Source organism: Macrotis lagotis, chromosome 1, assembly GCF_037893015.1.
Source record: "Macrotis lagotis isolate mMagLag1 chromosome 1, bilby.v1.9.chrom.fasta, whole genome shotgun sequence".
NCBI lineage: Eukaryota > Metazoa > Chordata > Mammalia > Peramelemorphia > Peramelidae > Macrotis > Macrotis lagotis.
Window position 1 is genome coordinate 836851351 of NC_133658.1, and position 24028 is coordinate 836875378.

The window sequence follows — 24028 nt, forward strand, 5'->3', positions numbered from 1 at the left end:
GCCCCCCTTCCCTGTTTATGTTCCCTTCTGTTCCCAGTTCTGCATGATTCTGTGGTGCTAAAATGTTTTTTCCCCCACTCTCTTTTAGAAAAAGGACTAAAAGAGAGAGTTCCTTCAGGAAGAATTAGTAAAATAAATGTTCAAAGGGACCTTATTTTGAAGCTAAAGAAACAGGAAAGAGACAGTGAATATTATCATAGAAAGAAATGCTGTTTTAATTAAAAAAGAGGCTGTTAGAAAATAAATTCCAGAAAGATTAAAGAGAGTCAGGTTAATCCTAAAGTATATAATGTGGTTACCAAGATATGCCTGTATAGGGGAAACTAAATAGTTCATCTTTTTCCAGAATGATATGGTAACAGAGCTTCAGGAGTTTATCAATACAGATTTTGGTAATGTTGGTTATTACAGAAAATTATGGGACATGTAAGGATTTAAGAAGATCAACTGACCCCCCCAAAGGATTGTCTCTATAAAAGTTATTCAGCTTGCTCTATTTGAAGAAGGGGGGGGGCAGGGAAAATTCTGATTAGGCTAAGGGATTTTTGGATGACTGTTTGCCTTCTCCAGGGTTTTAGCAGTTATAATCAAGAAATGCTAACTATTAAAAGGTTGGAATGGAAAATGTATTGTGAAAAGTGGAATCATATCTGTGATTTATATAGCTGTATAAGCTATGTCATTCTAGTTCAGAATAGTATGAATTAAGGTCAAGAAGAGGTAATGAGAAGGAATTAAGTATAGAAATTGGTTGAAGCATGTAGACAGAAGGTTTGAGCTGGTTTGACTTTGTATACCAAAGATGAATTTTGGGAACTTTGTAAAATGGTTTACAAATCATTCTAAGAGGAGAAGGAAGTGGTGGTGCAGCGGCCCCCACAAGTGGAAATCAGCCCTTCCCTCACTGAGCCGCTAGCTGTGCAGAGTTAGGGGGATTCTTAAAGTGAAAAAGCTGTGGTTTGGGGAGAGTTTAGAGGAGTTTAAGAGAAAAAAGAACTTTAAGGGAAAGATTGAGAAGTTCTAGGAGGGAAGATTTTTTTCATCCTTATGAGTATCTGGGAAAGATTCCATGCTTTCTCCCTGGGTTGGGGGAAGGGTTGGTGGGTTGGACAGGTGATGGTCTCAGTCCCATCCACCATCTTGTTAAGACTTGAACCTTAGACTGAGTCCACCTGAGAGCCCCACCTGCCCATGGAGGGAGAGGGGATAGACAGGAGAGCTCAAGCTTAAGCCTTAAAGGGAAAGACACCATTCTACAGGTGGGATATGTGATTGGGAAAGAAGAAAAAAATATATATTAAATCCAGGGATTAAGAGGCACCTTTATTGAAAGGAAATCATGTTTAATGAATATCTGCTGGCCATTTGGCCTAAGTGATTGATTCTCATTGTTTTTAAAGTTTCTGAACTAGAGTTTTGGGAAACACACTGAGGGTTTTTAGTGTTGTAACATTCTGACAAAATTTGTACAGAATGGGAGAAATTAAATAACCTAGATTGTTAAATTAGTTTGGCATTATAAGCTTTTTTAATACTATGTAACTTTTGCAAGTAGTTAAGTGGTTTGAGATTTTAAACTTTATTGTAAACTTTATTGTAACACCTTTGGGTTAAAGAAAAGTGGTATTGTGTTACTAAGAATAGAAATACCTAGGTTATCAGGGATGTTTACTGATTTCTTTTGGGAAAAATCTCTAATTGGTTTTAATGTTAAGTTTAATAAGGATAACAATTGTATTTTTATTTTGGATAGAGCTTTCGGAATGTGAGTGCTGGATTTTCTGTAGAAGGTACTCTAAAGTTTTTATCAAACAAAACTGTTGGGAAGTTAGTTGAGTTGTAATTACATTGGATTTTTAAATGTATCATGTATGAGATTGGATTCTGAGAATTGGGGTAAAGAGACAAAAGTGTAAAGAACATGGGATATTCATTTTTCTTTTGTTATAAGGGAAATGAGTTGTTTAAATAAGAATTTTATGATTAATGTATATTAACAATGTACGTTTAATTTTAAAGACGTCAAGAATGTGGACTTCTCTCTTACTGCAGACAGCTGATGGGGAGCTCTGAACAAAATGCAATTGTGGGCCCTATTGTAAGGTAACTTATTGATGAATAAGATGTTTTTATCAGTTATGTGATATTCTTTTGTAACTGCAAAGAGGTTATATTTGTAATATTTAGTTATCTCTTGTGAATATGTTATTTAAATACTGTATTGTTAAAGCCTGGGATTAACGTGATTGCTTTGAAGGGCAACAAGGAAAATATGAAAAAGTATGACCCTTTCTGGGATAGATCTGTGGGTTCATGAATAATGTAATAATGGAAGGATTGCTTTGTACAATATAGTAATTTATGTGTTACTGTTACTCTTATTGCTGTCCTGTTATAATGAAATCAATAACACACACTGGAAATTTAAAGCTACCTAAGATGCTTTAAGGGTTTTAAAGAATTCTGAAAAATAATTTATATGTTAAGGAACAGCTAGGTGGTGCAGTAGATAGAGCACTGGCCCTGGAGTCAGGAGACCTGAGTTCAAGTCAGGCCTCACTTAGTGATTGTCTAGCTATGTGACCTTGGGCAAGTCACTTAACCCCAATTGCCTTGCCAAAACAAAAATAACCACTTGTATGTAGAGGATGGCTAGTAGGTAAGCAAGTTTTTATACTTGTAGTGGAAAGAGGTGCAGTAACTTTGGAAATGTCCCTGTTATCATGGTGATTATAGGGTTTATCTAAAAGGGTCCCTGGGAAGTAAGGAGGTGATCAGGGAGTTGTTATTTAGATTTAAGGGCCAACTCAGAAATTTGAAGAAATCTCATCAAAATAAAAGAGGAAGGATTGAGTGAAATAAAGTTTGAGATTTCTTCAGTAGAATATTATAGATTGGAGAATAGTTAACTATGTGCCTGTTTTCCCTTGACAAAGCAACCTCTGGGATATTGGTGAAGAGTCAGCTGACCCCACCTTATCTGTTGAAGTCTGGATGACCATTCAGTTCCTGGGGCTGAAGAGATAATCTGGTTTTGGTTTGAATTTTATTCTCTTTCCCCTAGATTAGTTTGCCTGTCTAGATTGTAAAACCGCATTCCTCATTAATGAGGGCGGGTCAGTGGGGGTGGGAATCGAGTTAGGATAAATGTGATTCTTGGGCCTTTTGCTTTTGCCTCAATCTCTGTAATTGATTGTGGCCTGTTCCTCAAGAAAGGAATGAAGCTTTCTCTTCATACCTTGAGAGATCTCTGAAATTTATTTAAGTGGCAATTGTCTCACACATTCCTTTCAACATAGTATTGTAGCCTTATTGATGTTTTTTATTTTTTAATCTTTGTTTGTGCTTTATGAGATAGTATAATTGAATTCCTATTTTTGGTATTCACTGGATGGATAATGTTAAACTTAAAACTGTAAAACAAAATAAAATGGCAAAATATAGGTTAGAAATGAAGTTTTATTCTCTGGGATGTACCTTTAACCTGTGGATGGAGGAAATTCTGGTAATGACTACCCCAAGGTGAGGGAGGTAAGAAAAATTATATAGCAGCAAAGGGAGGGGAACAGATTATATATAAGAAGAGTAGACAGAACCTTAAAGTTCCTTGGAGACCCTTTTATCATTTGTTATTAAAGAGAATCATCCTTCTACAATTTGATCTTGCCTGAGGGAAGTCACTTTTTGTTGAGGTTAAGTACCAGGAGAACTGGACAAGTATACCTTCAAAAGTCTAAAGGATAAAATTATTTCCTGGATTAAGGTGGGCCTGACCCGTCTTTCTTTCAAAGTCTAAAGGGCACATTCTATTCCTCACACTATTCCCCTACAACTATCCAACCCTTTTAAAAAAAAACATACCCCCCCACCTATATATACATACATATATATATATCCAACTAGATGCAAAAATAGTTCTCAACATTATTTTCTGGTAAGGTTTTGAGTTCCATATTTTTTCCCTTCCCTTGACAGCAAATAATCTAATATAATTTATGCATGAATAACTTATGTTAAAAATATTTCCATATTTATCATGTTGTGAAAGAAGACTTGGAACAAAAGGAAATAAGTCATGAGAAGGAAAAAATCATGAAAGGGAAAAATATAACACATAAAATGAATTTTAAAAATTGAAAATAGTATTCTTTAGTTTGCATTCAGACTCCATAGTTTCTTTTCTGAATGAGAATAGTATTCTCCATCACAAGTCATTTAGAATTGTCTTTGATCATTGTAATACTGAGAAGAGCAAGTCTATCATAACTGATCATCACACAGTATTGCTGTTAAAGTATACAATATTCTTCTGAATCTGCTCACTTCACTCAGTATTAGGTCATGCAATTCTTTCCAGGCTTTTCTAAAGTCCAGCTACTCATGATTTCTTCCAGAACAAGTGTTCCATAACATTCATATACCACAACTTGTTCAGTCATTCCCCAATTGATGAGCATCCCCTCAATTTCTAATTGTTTGTCACTACAAAAAAGAACTGCTATAATTATTTTTGCACATGTGAGTTTTTCCATTTCTTATGATCTCTTTGGGGTACAGATCTAGTAGTGGTAGTACTGAATCAAAGATTATGTTTAATTTTATTGCCCTTTGGGTATTGTTATAAATTGTTCTCCAGAAAGCTTGTCCATCTCTTTTTTTGTACCTCTCAGAAGTTGTAATGTAGTTCTACAACCCAGATTCACTTGTAGATAGGGTATTACTAAGACTGATTAACTGGAAATCTGAAGATTGTATCTAGTTCTCTAGTCTCAAAGATGCTTGGTGCCACTAATTGTTTCAGATACTAACACCGCCTTTGAATTAACAGCTAATATAGTTATTATAGCATTATGATCAGGAAAGCTTTGAATGAAAGAATTTCCACTATTTAATATTATTAGAAGAACCAGATGCAAATGTGTAATGACTTGGGTGGAAAACCACTACTTTCACAGATGTTTTTTGTGATATGTTTTTACAGCCTCTAAGTCCCAAAATCGCATGGTTGTATTGTAGTTTCCTGTAATGATCTGTAGTTCCATTTTTTAAAACATTGATGTTTTATTTTTTCAAAAACATGAAAATTTTTCAACATTCCTCCAACTTGCATATTTATACATTACATTTTTGTTCCACCCTTTCTTCCCACTCCCTCCCCACAGTGGTGAACAGCTTAGCAAAAGTTGTGCATACTCATTTGTGTTTAACATGTTTACATATTAGTCATTTTGTGCATGAGGAATTAGGACTAAGAGAAAAGAAAGAAAGCCATGGGATAGGAAGGAAGAAGATAAGAGAAAATTTTAAAACAGTAACATACTATTCATTCAGGTCTCCCAGGATTGTCCTAGATCTCTGAATTGCTAAGAGGAGCCGCATCCATCATAGTTGATCAACTCACAATGTTCTTGTTCATGTGTACAATATTCTCTTGGTTTTGTTTCCTTCACTCAGCATCAGTTCTTGTAATTCTTTCTATGCTTCTCTAAGAGTCCAACCGCTTATGGTTTCTTATGAAACAATAGTACTCCAAAAATTCCATATACCATAACTTGTTCAGTCATTTCCTAAATGATGGACACCCTCTCAATTTCCAATTCTTTGCCACTACAAAAAGAGCTGCTGTAAATATTTTTGAACATGTGGGACATTTCCCATTTTTTATGATTTCTTTTGGATATAAAGCTAGCATTGATATTGCTGGGTCAAAGAATATAATTAGTTTTATTGCTCTTTGGGCATAGTTTCTGACCTGTGGTTCTGTAGCTTGATACAGCCACATTTATATGCCCCATAAGTCTTGATGTTTCCGAGTATTCTGTCCTTGATGAGCAAATGCAGTAATATAAACCAAATCTCTGAAAGCTGTCCACTCTTTTCCTCTTTCACTCTTGCCAGCTTTATTTTGGCTCAACTTTCCCTCCAAGTTAGCAACAAACTGTTCCCACTCAGAGAAGCACTCAACTCTCTTGATATTAATGCTAAAGAGTTTGGAAAGAAGAGATATTAGACTGACTACTAAACTGAAGGTCTACAGAATGGGTGAGCTGACCCCATTTTTGTACAACTGTGAAACCTGGACAGTCTATCAGTGGTATGCCAGGAAACTGAATCTATTCAATTTAAATAGTCTTAGGAAGATTCTTGGCAGGATAAAATACCAGACATTGAGATCCTTTCTAGAACTAAACTGTCAAGCATTCAAACATTACTACAAAAAGCATAACGCTGATGGACTGGCCACTTTGGAATTGATTGTGCAGCATGGGAGACATTGGCATAGGACCGCCCAGTATGGTATGCCCTCATCAGAGAGGGTGTGCACCATGAGCAAGGCAGAATTGAAGTACCTCATAGGAAACTGGAGATGCACAAGTTTAGAGAATCCACCCCAAATATTCACATGACCTATTTGTACTCAACCTGTGGTAGAGTATTCCAAACACATTTTGGTCACAATCAGACATATTTTAACTTGTCTCTAAGAAAGTGTTGTAATTTTTGTCCTCTTTGATAATGAAGGGCAAGAACTAAAACCCTATCATTATGTGTACACTGACTTGTCTTCTCAGGTCCCATATCCTTGCAACTTAATCTCTGCTACAAGTCATAAATAAGCACATCAATTGGTGGGTACAAATCCAAACCATAATTACACTTAGATGACCATGATAATGTCTGATAACTTTCTTGTATTTGATATTCCAGCAATTCTCTTGCCTATCTTTGCAGGATACTGGTTCTTCCCATGGGCATTCACTGAACCCTGAGAGTCTATCTAAGATTTTCTTGCACAATAGGCATGTGCATAAGTTTTATATATATAAGCTTAACTTGATTCTCACTCTGAGTGCACCCTTGACAAACCTCCAACCTTCTCCTTACACATAGTTGCACAATTTTTTTTAATTTTAAAAAATAATTTATTAAGGAAATGGGGTTAAGTGATTTGCCCGAGGTCACACAGTAGTTACACACTTCTAAAAATTATATGTAAAAAGTTCATGATTTGTTCCCCTCTCCTTCACTGTATGCCATAAATAGAATAGCCAGCTTGGTCATTGAGGCCTACTCCCTAACAGAACAGGAAAGTCCCCTGACTTTCCTGGGAAGCCAAGATTCAGCCTTGCTGCTAGCCTTAGTGGGGATGATCTCATATCTTGAAATATAATTTGTGGTTTTCTACCCTCAAGAGCAAATCTTTAGTCAAGGTGGGGTATAGTGACTAGACTATTAGCCTGATAGAATTGTACCCTCTTAAGTGTAGACAACTCCTAGAAGTCTTGCTTAAACTTTACCTTTGGCAGTTTTCACCTTCTACTACTATAAATAAATATGATGTGTAGAGGATTGTTCTTAAATGGACCCCAGTTTCTCCTACATGTTGCTGAGAAAGTTGATTCATTGAGGAACCCTACTCAAACTCCAATCCATATTAGTTTATTATGATTTTATCAGAGGTGATGATAGTCATTACTTTAATATAGTTATCTAGTGATAACAAATTTAATTGATCATCTAATAATAGATAAAAGAATAAGCAGTGTAGTAATCCATATTTTGTATAAGCCATAGAGGAATGTAGATTCTAACAGGAGAGCCCTATAATAGACTTGAAACTTTAAGTAATGTTCATTATTTGTTTTTCAGCTATGGGGCTTACTTTTGCAACAAGAATGCTGACACAGATTTCTCCATCCTGTTTTGCTCAAATTCCATCATCAAACCAAGCATGGGTGATGGCATGGTACAGGAAGTCCCCCTGACATGTTCTTGGACTGTATGTATAACTTGTACCTTCTCCTCTTGCCTAATCTAAGGAGGAGCCAATCCATCTTTTGATTGCCTAGTCGGTGGAGATATTTCTTACTTCATTGCAACTTAAGACACTACTGACAATCCATTTATGCTTACTTTGGCTTATGCATCATATGTCAACCAATGGAATTATTCTGTATTTTGTTTAGTCAATTTAGATTGTCTACATAATAAACCCTTAACAATAGGGTCCCGGAGTCATCAAAACTGCCTGGTACTGGTTAAGAAATAGAATAATGAACCAGTGTATTAGGATAGGTACAAAACAAATAGTAGTAAATGAGTATAGTAAACTAGTGTTTCACAGATCCAAAGACATTAGCTTCTGGGATAAGAACTCACTATTTGATAAAAACTGCTGGGAAAATTAGAAAGAGTATGGCAAAAGCTAGGCATAGATTCACATCTCATGCCCTATACCAAAATAAGGTCAAAATGGATACAGGATTTAGACATAAAGGGTGATACCATAGACCAACTAATAGATCAAGAAATACTATGTCTGGCACATATATGAAAGGGGGAGAGATTTATGACAAAACGAGAAATAGGGTACCTTATAAAATGTAGAATGGATGATTTTGACTATTTTAATTGAAAGTTTTTGCACTAATAAAGCCAATACTGCTAAGATTAGAAGGAAAACAGAAAGCTGGGAAACAATTTTCACCATTAGAGGTTCTGATAAAGTTTCATTCTTAAAATATAGAGAAAATTGAATCAAATTTATAAGGTTAAAATGATTCCTCTATTGATAAATGGTCAAAGCATATGAACAGGCAGTTTTCAAATGAAGAACTTAAAGTTATAAATAATCATATGAAAAGATGCTCCAAATTATTATTGTTTAGAGAAATGCAAATTAAAACAACTAAGAAGTACTACCTTGCACCTATCAGATTCTGTAAGATGATAAAAAGGGAAATGATCAATGTTAGAGAGGCTTGGGATATTATACATAGTTGGTAGAGTTGTGAACTAATCCAATCATACTGGAGAGCAATATGGAACTATGCTCAAAGAGCAATAAAAGTGATCATACTCTTTGATTCAGCAATATTGTTGCTAGACCTATTTCCAGAAAAAAATCATAAAAATGGGAGAACTACCACATGTTCCAAATTATTTGTAGTAGCTCTTTTTGTAGTGGCAAAGAATTAGATATTGAGGGGATGCCCACCAGTTGAGGAATGGCTGAACAAGTTATGGTATATGAATATGAATGTTATAGAGTACTATTGGTCTATTAAAAACCATGAATAGTCACTCTAGAGAAGCATAGAAAAAATTACAAGAACTGGTGTTGAATGAAGGAAATAGAACTAAGAGAACATTGTATACATTAACAACATTGTGAGTTGATCAGCTATGATGAATGCAGCTTCTCTCAGCAGTTCAGAGATCTAGGACAGCCCTGGGGGACCTGTTAGGAATCATGACATCCATATCCAGATGAAAAAAATAAAAACAAAACAAAACAAAAACCCCACAGAATCTGAAGGAACGCTATGCTCACTTTGAAAAGTGGGATGTTTGGTTTTCACAGGATGTAAGGAGAATTTGTTGATTTATAGTACAAAGAGTGGGGCCTTCTGGCTGTTGGAGCCTTTCTGTGGGTGTAAGGCAAAAGAAATGATCCTGATCAGTCATTAAGCTGAGTGAAGTCTCCTCACAGGACAGTAAGCTTCCTTATCCAGGGAGAGGTCAAAAACTAGCTTCAACTAGTCAGGGGTTGATCTTGGGTCTGCGTCCTTGTCCTTTACACCTGTTCAATGAAGTTAATACATATTACTATACACTCCCCTGTGCTCATTAGTAAAATGACTAGGACAGGAAAAACATATAGGGGAGAATGTATTAATTAGATCAATGATTGGCAAGAAGGGAAGGAAAAAGCCTTTCAAATTGTGTATAAGAATGTACATTGACGTAAGCCACTGCTTTTCTTGCTAGGAGAGATGGTCCTTCTTTGCAAAGAAGTTAATTAATAAAGCATCTCTAAGGTACCACCTCACACCTCTCAGACTGGCCAATATGACCAGAAAGGACTATGAGAAATGAACAATGGGAAATCTGGGTCACTAATTCATTGTTTTCAGAGCTGTGAACTCATCCAACTTTCTGGAGAGCAATTTGGAATTATACCCAAACGGCAATAAAAATGTGCTTACCCTTTGATACAGCAATATCACTATTGGGTCTATACCCTGAAGAGATCATGAAAAAGGGTAAAAACATCACTTGTACAAAAATATTCATAGCAGCTCTGTGGGGGCAAAGAATTAGAAATTGAGTGAATGTCCATCAATTGGGGAATGGCTGAACAAATTGTAGAATATGTGCTTTATGGAACACTATTGTTCTATTAGAAACCAGGAGGGATGGGGATTCAGAGAAGCCTGGAGGGATTTGCATAAACTGATGCTGAGTGAAATGAGCAGAACCAGAACATTGTACACCATAATAGCAACATGGGGTTGATGATCAATCTTAATGGACTTGCTCATTCCATCAGTGCAACAATCAGACAATTTTGGGTTATCTGAGACTGAGAATACCTCTGTATCCAGAGAAAGAATTGTGGAGTTTGAACAAAGACCAAATACTATTACCTTTAATTTTTTTTAAAAAAAGTTATCTTATTATGTAATTTTGCTATCTCTTATATTTTATTTTTTTTCCCTTAAGGATATGAATTCTCTCTCAACACATTCAATTTAGATCAACATATAGCATGGAAACATTGTAAAAATTAACAGACTGCCTTCTGTGGGGGGGTGGGGGGGAAGGGAAGCTAGATTAGCTTCAAAATTCAAAAGTAAATAAATTTTAAAAATATATGAAAAAGCTATTTTAATCACTCTAGTTTAAGTATTTATAATTATAAGCCATTGATAATAACTTTTTTGTAAAATTTCTTATTTTTCCTTCTCTTTTTCTTTCATATTCCATAATTCTCTTTCTTTTCCCCTTAATCCTAATTCCTCATACACAAAATGACTAATATGTAAATATGTTAAACACAAATGTAGATGTACAATGTTCACTAGACTGTTCATCACTGGGGGAGATAAGAGAAGGTGAAAGAAAAGATGATATATGCATGAATATGCAAGTGGATGAATGCTGAAAAACTTCCATGTTATGTAATTGGAAAAATAAAATAGAATATCAATAAAAAATAGGACCCTGGAAGAAGGGGCTGTCTCTGATGGTATGGAAGATCTGAGGTCCACTTCATTAGAGGAGGTCAGGTGTCCCTTTAATAAAGTGTTTTGACTTGAAACTTTCTCAGTTTCTCTTTTAGTCATTTAGTTTAAATTTCCCCCTCACATTACATGGATGGAAAGAAAGAAAAGATATCAATAAAATTCCATCCTTATAGTGTTGTTTAATATTTTTGTATATGTCAGATAATATTCTATTTTTTTAATTTTAATTTAATTTTTTATTTATTTTTTTTCAAGGCAATGGGGTTAAGTGGCTTGCCCAAGGCCACACAACTAGGTAATTATTAAGTGTCTGAGGTCACATTTGAACTCAGGTACTCCTGACTCCAGGGCCGGTTCTCTATCCACTGTGCCACCTAGCCACCCTCCAGATAATATTCCAAAAATATTTATGAATGTGCAAATCTCTGCCAACTTTGTTTACTTGGATGCTAGGAAAAGATTGAAAGATATTGTGGAAAGATATGTCTAGAAAGGGAAGAGATTTTAAATTTGAGCTTTCATAAATCTAATTTGGATCTGACTGCAGTGACTTAGAAGGAAGAAAATCATACTATTCAGGGCTTCAAACATTTACTAAGTGTGTGACCTAGGCAAGTCACTTAACCTTTCTCTGCCTCAATTTCCTCAATTTCAAAATGGGGATAATAGTCACCTCTATCAACTACTACCTAGAGTGGGCACAGGTTGGGCACAAATAGGTCATGTGAACACTTGGGGTGGGTACATCTCATTTATATGTCTCATTTTTTCAGCTAGTACAATTCTGTTTTGTTCATAGAGCATAGAACCTTCTCTGATGAGGATACATTATGCTAATGTGATGTCTCTCAATTCCAGAGTTCTTAAGAAATACCTTGAGAGTTTCCTTTATTGCTTTTTCTGATGCCTGACTGGTGTGAGTTCCCCATAAAAAAGTCTTTTTAGAGACTATCAGATTTGTGCTCTCTGTAGTAGTTTTTGAATGCTTGGCAGTTTAGTTCTAAAAAGGAATCCATTGTCTGGTATCTTATCCTGCCAGGTGATCTTCTGAATCTTTTTGGGACAATTCAAAATGAAGTCATTTGATTTCCTGGCAAAATGAGGTCAGCCCATGGGTTCTGCCTGACGGCGGTTCTAATACCTCTTCTCTTCACAGTTTCCTTTGGAACTTCTTAGGCACTTGAGGTAGTTCTGCTCATGTGTTCAACTTCATTTAACATTGGGTACTTCCCTGGAAATTATAGTCAAAATAAGTGAACTTATCCACAGTATTCAAAACTTCTCCATTTGCTATAGATGTCTATATATTTGCTATATATGGTCTCCATATATTGGCAATGTAGTGCTGACTGATGGAGTACCTATGCTTGGTGTTAGGCCAAAATTAGCACAAGCAGCAGACAATTGATCCATACTTGCATCTCAGTTTCAGAAGTTGCATTCATCTGCAAACAGAAAATCATGCACCAACACTCCCTCCATTTTAGACTTGTCTCATAGTCTTTTCAAGTGGAGATATTTACCATCAGTGCAGTAAGTGACCTTGAAGTTGTGTTCATCTCATTGCAGGCATTTGACAACACTGCTAAAAAGGTATTTGAAAACATGCTAAAAAAGTATGGGAGCAAGGACACAGTCTTGTTTCACTCCATTAGTGACTGGAAAAACTCAACAGCATCCTCCATTATCTAGAACTGGACAAACATGCTGCCATGAAATTGATGTACAATGCTGATGAACTCCTCTGGTTGAAAAAATTTTGACATAATATATAAAGCACTTCTCACAGTGCAGGTACATAGTAGGTATTTAATAAATACTTGTATCAATGAAAGGGAGTTCTGTTTTTAAATTATGTTCAAGTTGAGGTTTGGGGATGTTTCTGGGTGATCTTGCAGAGATGTGGAGAGCCATCTGGAAAATTTTGGGATCCTTTTTAGGTAGGATACTGATCATTCCAATGCTCTCATTAATTTAAAAGAGTTAATAAGCAGGAGTGGTCTGAAATTTTGACAGGTAAAAAGTTTCAGTAAGAGCCCTGAATTTGTAAGAGGGTTCTGTGAAATGGGCAAACTGTGAAGATATCAACTCTCTCATTAGGTATCTTGGGAACAAGTCAGGATTGAGAATGGTTAAAATTCTGCCCTAGAGGGTTTTGAGGGAATCTCTTCTTAGGGTTCTTCAAGCAGAGGTCAGGATCAAATGGGATGAAACATGAAGACTGATAATAGGTTTTGAAGTTAGCCAGTTGCTATTTTAGACACACTCTAGAGAGAAGATTCTGATTGTGTAATATTAGTCTGGACTATACTGAATGGGAAGATTGAATGTAGATGACTTCTTACAGAAATTCTGAGCTCATGTGTAAAACCATTGGAGTAATCTATCTCTAATTGATTTCCCTGGCAGAACCTACCTATGTTTTTGGTGCAGTCAGTCAACAAACGTTGATTAATCACTTAATATAGATTAGGTAGTGAGGTAAGTTATGGGGATATAAAATAGGGAAAAATATGGTTTCTGAACTCAAAAAGTTCACATCCTAATGAGCGGCAAGCAGCTCAGAGTGAATGACGGGATCTCAAAGGGAAGAAGGTGAAGGTGAGAAGCCAAGAGATTCGATAATTAATCCTGGAAGTAAGAGGGAGCACTGCTGGAGTTTGTAGAGGAAGGAAATCAGAATTATACCTTAGGAAAATGAATTTGACAGATGAATAAAAGATGGATTGGAGTGGAGACGACCCAAGACCGGAAGACCAAACAGAAGGTTACAGCAATTAACAAATACTCAAGAGTATGTAGAGAAGGGAGCATGCATGAGAGTTGGATGTTTTGAAGGTAGAAATGACACAACTTGGCAATAGTTTGGATGAGTGTAGGTGGGATGACACTGAGGTTTTAAGTTTGGGCAATTATGAAAATGGTGGTGCCCTTGACAATAAACAGAGAATTTTAAAAAGCAAAGGGTTTAGAAGGAATGATGATTATGCCTTTATTTTAAACATGTTGGTTATCTACAGTACAACCAATTTAAGGTATCTGAAAGACAGTTGGTGATGGAAAATTGAAGCAAAAAGGTTAGGCTGTATGTATGATCTGAGAATCATCTGCATGGAAATTATAACTGAACCCATGCAGAGTTGATAGTATGATAATATGTCTTTTGTGTATCATGGATCCTGGTGGCCATCTGGTGAAACCTATGGATCCATAGGTTCTTAAATGTATGAAATAATTCCCCTTCCTCCCATTGCACCCTTCAGACTATTCTTAAAGTAAAGACTACACTCAAGATGACAAAGTAAATAGCAATAATATTGACAAAAGAAATCAAAAGTGAATATGTCAAATTGCAAATAACCAGCATGGAACAAAAGAAGAAATATGAGAAGACAATTCCAACTCTCCTTGGCAAAGACAGTGGTTGGAATTGTCTTCTCATATTTCTTCCCAGTTGCCACAGAGGTGAACCTGCCCTGATGGCCCTGACAGTGGATAACCACCCAAGGAGAGAAGGAGGATGTGGTGGAGAGGAGTTTAAGGATTAGGTCAGCACTAGTTATAGGAGAGCCTTTAGAAGTAAGTAAGATATGAAAAGCATATTGGGACTCTGTGTAGTTGTTAATACTAATCTAAGGTAGATGTTAGAGTGAGAGCTTGAATTAAGGCAAGGAGTTCTGCTCTCTGTGAGGAAGTATTACATTGTGGAATTTTGTATATTTTTTCAATGTGTTGGTTGGTTTTGCTGATTTTTTTCCTCTTTTAATTTTCCCCCTGAAATAAATACTAATTTTTATATGCAAAGCCTCTCATGGAGAGAATAAGGTAGGAATACTGGAAAAATTTCTGGTGATGGAAAAACAAATGATACCAATAAATTTTAAAAATCTATCCTTGCATATAGCACCATTTAAATTTTTCTGCTAATATTAGACAATATTTTAAAATATGAATGATGTTGTAAATCTCTGCCAATTCTGCTTACTTGAATTCTAGGATAAGATTCAGAATAGAGGATATGTCTATAAAGGGAGAATATTTTAAGTTGTGAGATTCATAGACTCAGTTTGGGTCTGATAGTGTAAGTGACTGAAGTTATAGCCATATATTTAATTTCAAGCACAGTACCTCATAGGGGAGAAAGAGAACAGTATTCTGAGACTCAAACATTTACTAGTTATATGACCTTGGACAAGTCACTAAGCTTTTCTCTTCAGTTCCCTCAATTATAAAATGGAGATGATAGTCACCACCAACACTTATTCCCTAGAGTAGTTGTGAGTATCAAAGGATATTTATAAAGGGCTTAGCAATATGCCAGGTAGATGGTAGGTATTTAATAAAGATTTATATCTTTTCTTTCTTTTTCTTCTGAGATGCTAGTGATAAGAAGCCCTACCTTATTTTCAATAGCAGTAGACATTTTTGCAGGGAAGAAGTTAAAAGAAAACTCTTCCCTTAAGGAAAGAATGAATTAAAAGGGAGCCAAGAGACTCAAGTCCTTAGGAAAGGATAATCAATGAGGCTTTACTGGGCAACAAGGAAACTCTGGCTTGGATCCAAAATTCTAGCCTTTTTTGTTTTAAATTTACTAAAGGGGATTGGGGTTGGAGATCAGTTCTTCTAGAGCTACTTCTAGCTGAGTAGGGGTGATGATGTCCTCAGGTACCAGCAAAGGGTAAAGGATGGAATTGTTGGTATTCTTGTGCTGGAAGTAGCATCATGGATTTTGCACATCTGAGTTGTTGCAGTGTTCACTGTTTAGTGGATGGAGGATATAAGATCTGAAACAAAGGAGAACCTAAGAAGAGTGCCAACAAGACCTTGATGAGTGGGATAAATATGGGAAGGAGCCAAGGGAGTATGTGAGAAGATTGAAATCAACTGGACCAAGTGTCAATGGATTTTTCCCTAATATGTGAGACTCTGTTAGCCAGTGTTTTAGCAGCATCCCAAACCAATCCAGACTGATGAACATAAAAGCAGAATTTTTTTGTCCATGAACAAACAGAGGTCTCCCTTCTGGGCAGTCAGTAGGTCCAGGCCCTATTTATTTTATAAGGTTACAGCAGCTAGGTTATACAGTTGATCTTGAATTTGTGGAATGCTTTTGGCTATATAAGCCTATAACCCCTAAGAAAGGAATGAGAGCAGGAGTGCTTTGGTACCTTGCATGTGTCTTGAGGGTGATAATAATGGACTGATTGTTAGGGGCCACCTCAGTGTGGGGTGAGAGGCAGGCCAGGGAACAAATACCTGTCCAGTTGGTGGGAAGACTTAGGTATGCAGCATTCCCACAGAGGAAGAAGATCCTCTTCCCAAGTACACAACAAGGTGGCGAGAAAAGAAGGGAGCAAACTCATTTCTCTTCCTGTGCCTAAATGATAGAGGGTTAGACCTGCCATAGGTCTTGGCATGGACATGCCCATAGACTTGGTGGGTTGGGAAAGAAGTGGGAATATGAAGTGGGAATATGAAGGCTCCCTTGAAGTGAGGTATAGTTACAGAAACAATAGCCTTGGTAAGGTTCAAAAGGGTGTCACAGAGAGCAGGTGTACTAATCAGTGGGAATAAGAATTGTGGAGGGGTGGAGGGATTCATGAAATTGAGAAAAAAAGGTACCTGCTTGCTTTTGGAAAGGAGAAGGTGGCCATTCTGAGTTAGCCATAGGGCCCTCTTAGAGACGTGGACTTTTTTGGTCCAGTATGTATTTTGGATTCAGGGAAGGCAAGATAACTAACTGAGGGTGTGGATAGGGCTGGTGTTCATTCTGTTTGGCTGCCTAGTTGGCCTTCTCATTCCCAATTGCCACAGAGGTGAACCTGCCCTGATGGCCCTGACAGTGGATAACCACCCAGGGAGAGAAGGAGGATGTGGTAGAGAGGAGTTTAAGGATTAGGTCAGCATTAGTTATAGGAGAGCCTTTAGAAGTAAGAAAGATATGAAAAGCATATTGGGACTCTGTGTAGTTGTTAATACTAATCTAAGGTAGATGTTAGAGTGAGAGCTTGAATTAAGGCAAGTAGTTCTGCTTTCTGTGAGGAAGTCTGTGGAAGAAGAGGGCTGGACTCAATGAGGGATTTGGATGATACAATGGTATACCCCACTATCTGCATCCCATTTACCACTGGGAAGGGGATACTAGAAATATGAGGGAAGGGCATAAGAAGATCAGAGAGGACTTTAGGACAGGAGTGTGAGGGGGAAGAACCAGAGGGTAGTGAAAGAGAGTCAGAAGAGAAGAAAAATAATTGTAGGATCCTCATATGGTTGCTGAAGGGCAGAATTAAAATCTGAACCTTTAAATGGTATATCCCTTCCTAATATAGGTGTAGGACAGCTGGGAACTACCAGAAAGAGATGAGTAAAAGTGGAAGCCCCAACAGAACAGGGTAAAGGAGGAGTAATTAGAGGATTAGAGGTGAGTCCCTCAATCCTTATAATTGAAACAATTAAATTCTTTGTGAGTCCTTTATATTCTTCAAGGTTAGAGAAGGTGAACTCCATATCTAGGAGAAAAGGTGTTACCTTACCTGCCACTTGTTGAATTATCCAAGGTTATGCTTTTGGGATGGGTTTGAGGGCTCAGGCAGATCTTGGGTACCATCAGTCATCCATGGCTAAATTCCAGAGAGCAGGAAGGTCTTTAGGAGTTGACCAGACCTTCCCTTTTGAGGAAGAGAGGTGCAGGCTGACGTCCAGTGTCCTTTTTTGCCACACCTTGGGCAAGCCTGGGATTTGGGCATTGAGTTGCCCAATGACACATTTAAAACAGTCACCTCTGGGATCATTGCCTTTATTAAATGTTTGGGAGGTTTTGGGACCAATTAATGTCAGAGGCTAACATCTGGAGAGATTTGATCTGGGATGTAGCTTTCTCTTTAACCCTATTATTAAAGACCAAAAAGGTTGCATTGACCAAGTCTCCTATAGGTGTCTGGGGGGGGGTGCAGCCTCAATCTTCCTCAGTTTTCTATGGATCTAAGAAGCTGACTGAGAAATGAAGAGGATATTTAGGAAAATAATCCCTTCAAGAGATTCAGGATTAACATTAGGGTTGTAATCTCTTTAAGTCTATTAAGGAATGCTGGGGGGGGTTGTTCATTGAAGTCCTGTGAAACCTCCTTAACTTTATCTAAGTTGACAGGTTTCTGAGCTTTGGTTTGAAGACCAAATCTTGTCATTCCTAGCATGTAAATCTTGGGAACATTGGTAGTCCCATTAAGAGGGACTGTCTATGGGATTCTGTTTATTTAATATGTCAAAAGTCCCCTCAGGTGGCAATGTCTCCCCATTATTCAATTTATATTGAGGCTACTATAGGGTGGAAAGAAAGACAAGCTTTTTAAGCTTGGGTTGGAGATATATTTGCTTCAGTTTTTTATAGGCACATCCCAGTGGAATGTCTAATAGGAGAGGGGAAGATCCATAGAGCAGCCCAGTGGCTATAACTAAGACCCTACAAAGGGGGTCCCCACCTGCTGAGTTGTTTATTTTCAGTCTAAACAGAGAAAGAAAATGGAATCCCAGTTATGTTTCTCTGTTTTGAGAGGACAGTTCCCTATCTAACCGGGATTTTGGAAAGGAGCACCCTGGGGGTCCTGGAATGGTGAGAGGAGAGTATCTGGCAAGGAGTCTTACCTTTCAAATTAGCCTCCTCTTCTGAAGAGATCAAGATGAATGGGAGGACAGGTAGCAGCCAGTTTTGAATACCTAGAGGGTTTCAAGAGCTCCCTTAGGCAAGTTCAGGCAGTTAGGCTGAGCTCACAAGTTTACCTGATAACAAGCCTTCAGGATTTCTTGCTACTCCTCTGGGTTACAGCACCAAATGAAAGGTCAATAGGTGAACTCTTGGTAAAAAGGAAGATGGCACTATAGATAGAAGTGAATGCTAAACTGTTTATTGAAGGAAGCAATGGCTAGCTGGCTCCAAGCAAGTCTTTTTTATAGGATATTGTATATAGGAGATAGGGTGGTATGGTTTCTATAGGGACTGGGATCTGTTGGTGTCTCCGTGGAGGATATAAATATATATATATATATATATATATATATATATATATATATATATATATTTTTTTTTTTTTTTTTTTTTTTTTTTTTTTTTTTGGTTCATCAAGGTGAGATTGTGCATTGTTTGGAGTTTCTATGGAGGTTAGGGTTCATGTCCTTAGGAAAGGATAATCAATGGGACTTTATTGGGCAACAATGAAACTCAGCCCTGAATCCAACAGAGGGGAAGTTATGTAATCAGGAGAGAGCCAGGTTAGTGAGTATAAGATGAAAGGAGAGTGAGTAGAAAAACAGGTTTAAGATGAAAACTAGTTATCTATGGAACAGATATTTGAAAGAGCAGAAGGGAAGGAGTGGATAATTTTATAATGGAATATTGGGATGACTTAGGTTGAAGTAGGTATTAATAAGAGAGCTTTCCTCTGTCAGCAGGGGGATATATAGGATGTAGTTTTATCAATGGAAGCCAAGGTTTCAGAATTGTTGGGAGTAAAAGGGTATGCCAAGGTGAATGCAAGATTATCTTTGAGCAATGAGTTGAGGTAGGCTTCCATAAATCATAGTCCTTAAGGTTTTAGCCTCAGAGTAATTCCTTAAGAATATTAAACTGGATTGAGAAGGGACAGAATGGGAAGAAGAGAAAGAAGACAAGAGGTCTAAGACAATACAATAAGTATGGAGTTGTAGAACTCTGCTGGTGGAGAAGACCCACACATTTTGCTGTTCTCGAGAGCTAGGCAGCTCCCATCCTTCCCCTCTGAGCCCAAGAGAGGCAACAAAAGTCCTGTGGCATGACTAGCTTCCTTCAAAGCAAAGTTTAGATGATTTTTCACCATAATAAAATAGTAAGGTTCAAATGAAATCATGTGTTAAGGACCTTTAGCAAACTTGAAAGTATTGTATAAATGTTGCTTCTTATTAGAGCTAAAATCCTGTTCAAGAGAGGAAAGGGAGATGGTGAGCCAATATTGAGCTTTCATACATAAAATGGTCATGGTACTTAGTAGAAAGCATCCCAGTTCTTCTAGCCATGCTCATTTTTGTTAGTGCATTAGCTGCCTAGACTTCAGGAAGTTGCATTTCCTTAATCTGAATCCTGTATTCAGCCCTAGAAGCCCAGTGAGCTAGATTTGCTACCCAGTCCAGGGCATTTCCTGACCCTGAGAAGCCCACACTTTCTTATTGTCCCCCAGCAATTTGTTTTTGATGCCATGACTTCCCTATATAGCCCTTGTGATTTACTGTCCTAGGGCCTGGGGCTCTTGAGGAAGCTTTGACCCCCTCCTAGTAAATAGTAGCTTTTCAGTCTAGAAAGCAGAAAAAGTAAAGTTGGCTTACTCAGAGATCTTATCATCAGTCCTACTGTGGGATCATTTGTTAAAAAGCTCTCTTCATTGAAGAGAAAACTTGAAGGCTAAGGACTTCACAATTGGTAAACAATTAGAAAATTGCTAAGATTAGTTGATCTATGGAATGAACTCCTCTTCATTTTTTCCTGAGGAGTGACCCTTTTGATGGATCAGAATGTGTCCTTCAGTGGAAGATGAGGTGCTGAGTTGGGAATGTAAGTAACCACTGAGGGGTGGTCCTGGTCAGGGAAGGGGGTGGGGTTGAGAGAACAAAGGAATTTTTCTATTCTATCCCTCATCGTGAGGATTGAAACTCAGACCTTCATGCGAATGGGAAGGAGCTGGTGATATCTGGGGAAAATATATAAAAATCTAGTTTCCATTTTGAGAATCCCTGCTCTGAGATCAGTGGACACCAACTGCAGTTGTGATCCTCACTGAGAAGCCTCAGGATAGCAAAGGTAGGTTTTCTCCTGGGAAAATGCTCCTTTTCCTGAAGATGTGTGCAAAGTGAGAATTGACCTTTTGAGGAGATTTGGAGTCACTAGAGATATGAAGTTTGCATGAGAGCCTGGGTTATGGATTCATGATTATAATCAAGTTTCTTGCTCTGTCTAGTTTGCTGATCTGTAAAGTCTGGGAATTTGATATTTCCTTAATTAAACTGGCAGTAGTTCTTAAGGTGAACCAGATGTTTTTAGAACAGGGTCACTCAAAAAGGGAGACATATACTTATTCTAATAGTTTTTTTTGTTTGTTGGGGTATTTTTTTTTTTTTTGGCTAGGCAATGGGGTTAAGTGACTTGCCCAAGGGCATAAAACTAGGCAATAAATAAGTGCTTGAGGTCAGACTCGAACTCCAGTCCTCCTGACTCTAGGGCTGGTGCTCTATCCACTGTGCTACCTAGCTGCCTTCAATTACTGTTCAACCTTGACAGGCTAGCTTGCAGGTTAAGCAGAAGTTCAGAAACAAGAGAACAAGCCTCACCTGAAATCTCCTGAAATCTCCCCCTCTCCCTTTCTCCCCTAGCCCCCCACCAAATGGCCCATGGAAAGAAGTGGTGACTTAGAGAGTTTGCCTTTTGGGGAGGGGTCTCTGGTCTCTGATTCCGGTTTGGGTGGTCTTGGATGTTGTTTCAGCATCTGCCTAACCTAGCTTGCCTTACCAATGCGCCAAGGTCAGACTGGAGGTCAAGATGGAGTGTTAATAGTGATAGAGGAAAAGTGAAGATTTACAAAATTTTGTTTCCAATTAATTTCAGTATTCCCTATGCCCATGATTCTCTGCATCAATACTGACTCCAGGATCATAATATCAGAGACTTGGAGTCCTAGAATTCAGAAAATCTTTAAAGGCTATCTGGTCCAACTTGCCTCATTTTTTGGTGAGGACATTGGGAATTTAAATGACTTGCTGAAGATCACACCTAACTGTATGTGTGCAAGCACAGAGCAAGATTCAACTCCAGTTTCCTCTGTTTCTGAGCTTTCTCCAGGGTTCTTTCCACTGCCTCCTTTTGTTGGCTCAAGTGAATACATAGGTGTAGGCAATGTTTAAGATCATTCTTGCTGATCTCTCTACGAGTAACTTTTGAGCAACAGAGGAGGAAACTAAAATAAAAAACTATCCTAATGCTTAACAAATTTTGATGTTGTTGATATAGTCATTTTCAGTGATATCTAACTCATGGGGACCCTATTTGGGGTTCTCAGAGCACAAATTCTCAAAGAGAAAAATTCAAAGAGAAAACCACTGGAGTGGTTTGCCATTTCCTGTCCAGCTTATTTTATTTGTAAGGAACAGAGGTTAAATGGGTGCAGTGACTTGCACAGAGTCACATAAGTAGTGAATGTATGAGTGTAGATTTGAATTCAAAAAGATGATTCTTCCTGATTTGAAGCCCTGTGTTCTATCGACTGCTCCAACCTAGCTACCATTAACAAATTTAAAAGTAATGGTAATTATATTTTGTTTCTTTTTGCAAAGATTTTTTTTCCCACATTATTTTGTTGCAATTTTGAGACTCCTCAGCAAATCCTTTCTTGATTTCTTTTCTTTCATATTGCACGTTCTAGAAAGAGGAATGTGGTTGCCTTCACTTTCTCAACCCACAAACTACATTTATGTTAATTCTCCTATCAGTGATCAGATGGAAGATCAATCTGATTAACCTATATAGGGTAAGCCTTTAGCTAATACTCTGTGCTGGCAAGGAAAGCCAAAAGCTATTGCCCAGATTCACATTTTTTTTGGGGGGGGGTAGCAAGGCAATGTGGTTAAAATGACTTGCCCCAGGTCACACACACAGTATTGTGTCTGAGGTCAGATTTGAACTCAAGTTCTCCTGCCGAGAGGGTTTGTGTTCTATCAATTGCCCTACCCCCATGTTACTTTTTCAAGCCAGTAACTTTGACATCAACTCTTCCCTTTGTAGGTACCAGTGGAAAGATAGAAATCATTGAGATTTCACTTACAGCTGGAGCTGCCAAGGTAGTGTCTTGATAGCTTCCTGGACTCTGCCTCTTCTCCTACTTCTTCCTCCTAATCATCTTTTTTCCTCTTCTCTCCTGTTGCTGTAGCCCAGCTGGCCCACATCACCTTGTCACACCATCATGGAGAACATCAGCCCCATTATTGTGATTGAAGATGATGAACCAGGCTATGACCTGGATTTATTTTGCATCCCTAAACATTATGCTCAAGATCTGAAAAAAGTATTCATTCCTCATGGACTAATCTTGGACAGGACTGAACGTTTGGCAAGAGATGTGATGAAAGTGATGGGAGGCCACCATATAGTTGCCCTCTGTGTCCTTAAGGGTGGCTATCAATTCTTTGCTGATTTACTGGATTATATCAAGGCTCTGAACAGAAATCGTCAACAATCGGTTCCTCTCACTGTAGATTTTATCAGATTGAAGAGCTACTGTAATGATCAGTCAACAGTAGACATACAAGTGACTGGAGGAGATGATCTCTCAACCTTAACTGGAAAGAATGTCCTGATTGTTGAAGACATCATTGACACAGGGAAAACAATGCAGACTTTGCTCTCCCTGGTCAAGCAGTATAATCCCAAGATGGTGAAGGTAGCCAGCTTGCTGGTCAAAAGGACCCCTGGAAGTGTGGGATACAGACCTGATTTTGTTGGATTTGAAATTCCAGACCAATTTGTTGTTGGCTATGCCCTGGATTACAATGAATACTTCAGGGACTTGAACCATGTCTGTGTCCTCAGTGAGACTGCCAAAGAAAAATACAAAATTTAAGATCAATTTGACATCCAGAGTATCTTTGAAACTCATCAACTTTATCTCTGGTGTCCCAGATCAATTTATCCTTTGTTTCAGCCCTGTGATAGTTTGCTTATTAGAACCTTTTGCCTCCACTGTATCTTTGTTGTATTTGGACTATCAAAGAATTGGCTACAATTTTGATTGTAGCTTCATTTGCTCTATAAAACTGAAATCACTTCTCCTGGGTGGGAGGCATTACTTAAATTGCTTTTTGACTTATGAATGGGAAATTCCTTGAACTATTGAATTGTCTTGTTGCACAATTATAAGTATTGTGCTTAGAAGAGGAAAGACTGATTTTCTTAAATGAATCATTTTAATTATGTTTTAGGAAGTACA

At 37.7% G+C, this 24028-nt stretch overlaps 1 pseudogene; it reads left to right on the forward strand.

Annotated features, from left to right (window-relative positions):
- Positions 1–20551: 20551 nt before the first annotated feature.
- On the forward strand, positions 20552–23662 carry LOC141489013 (hypoxanthine-guanine phosphoribosyltransferase pseudogene; annotated as a pseudogene).
- The last annotated feature ends 366 nt before the right edge of the window (positions 23663–24028 follow it).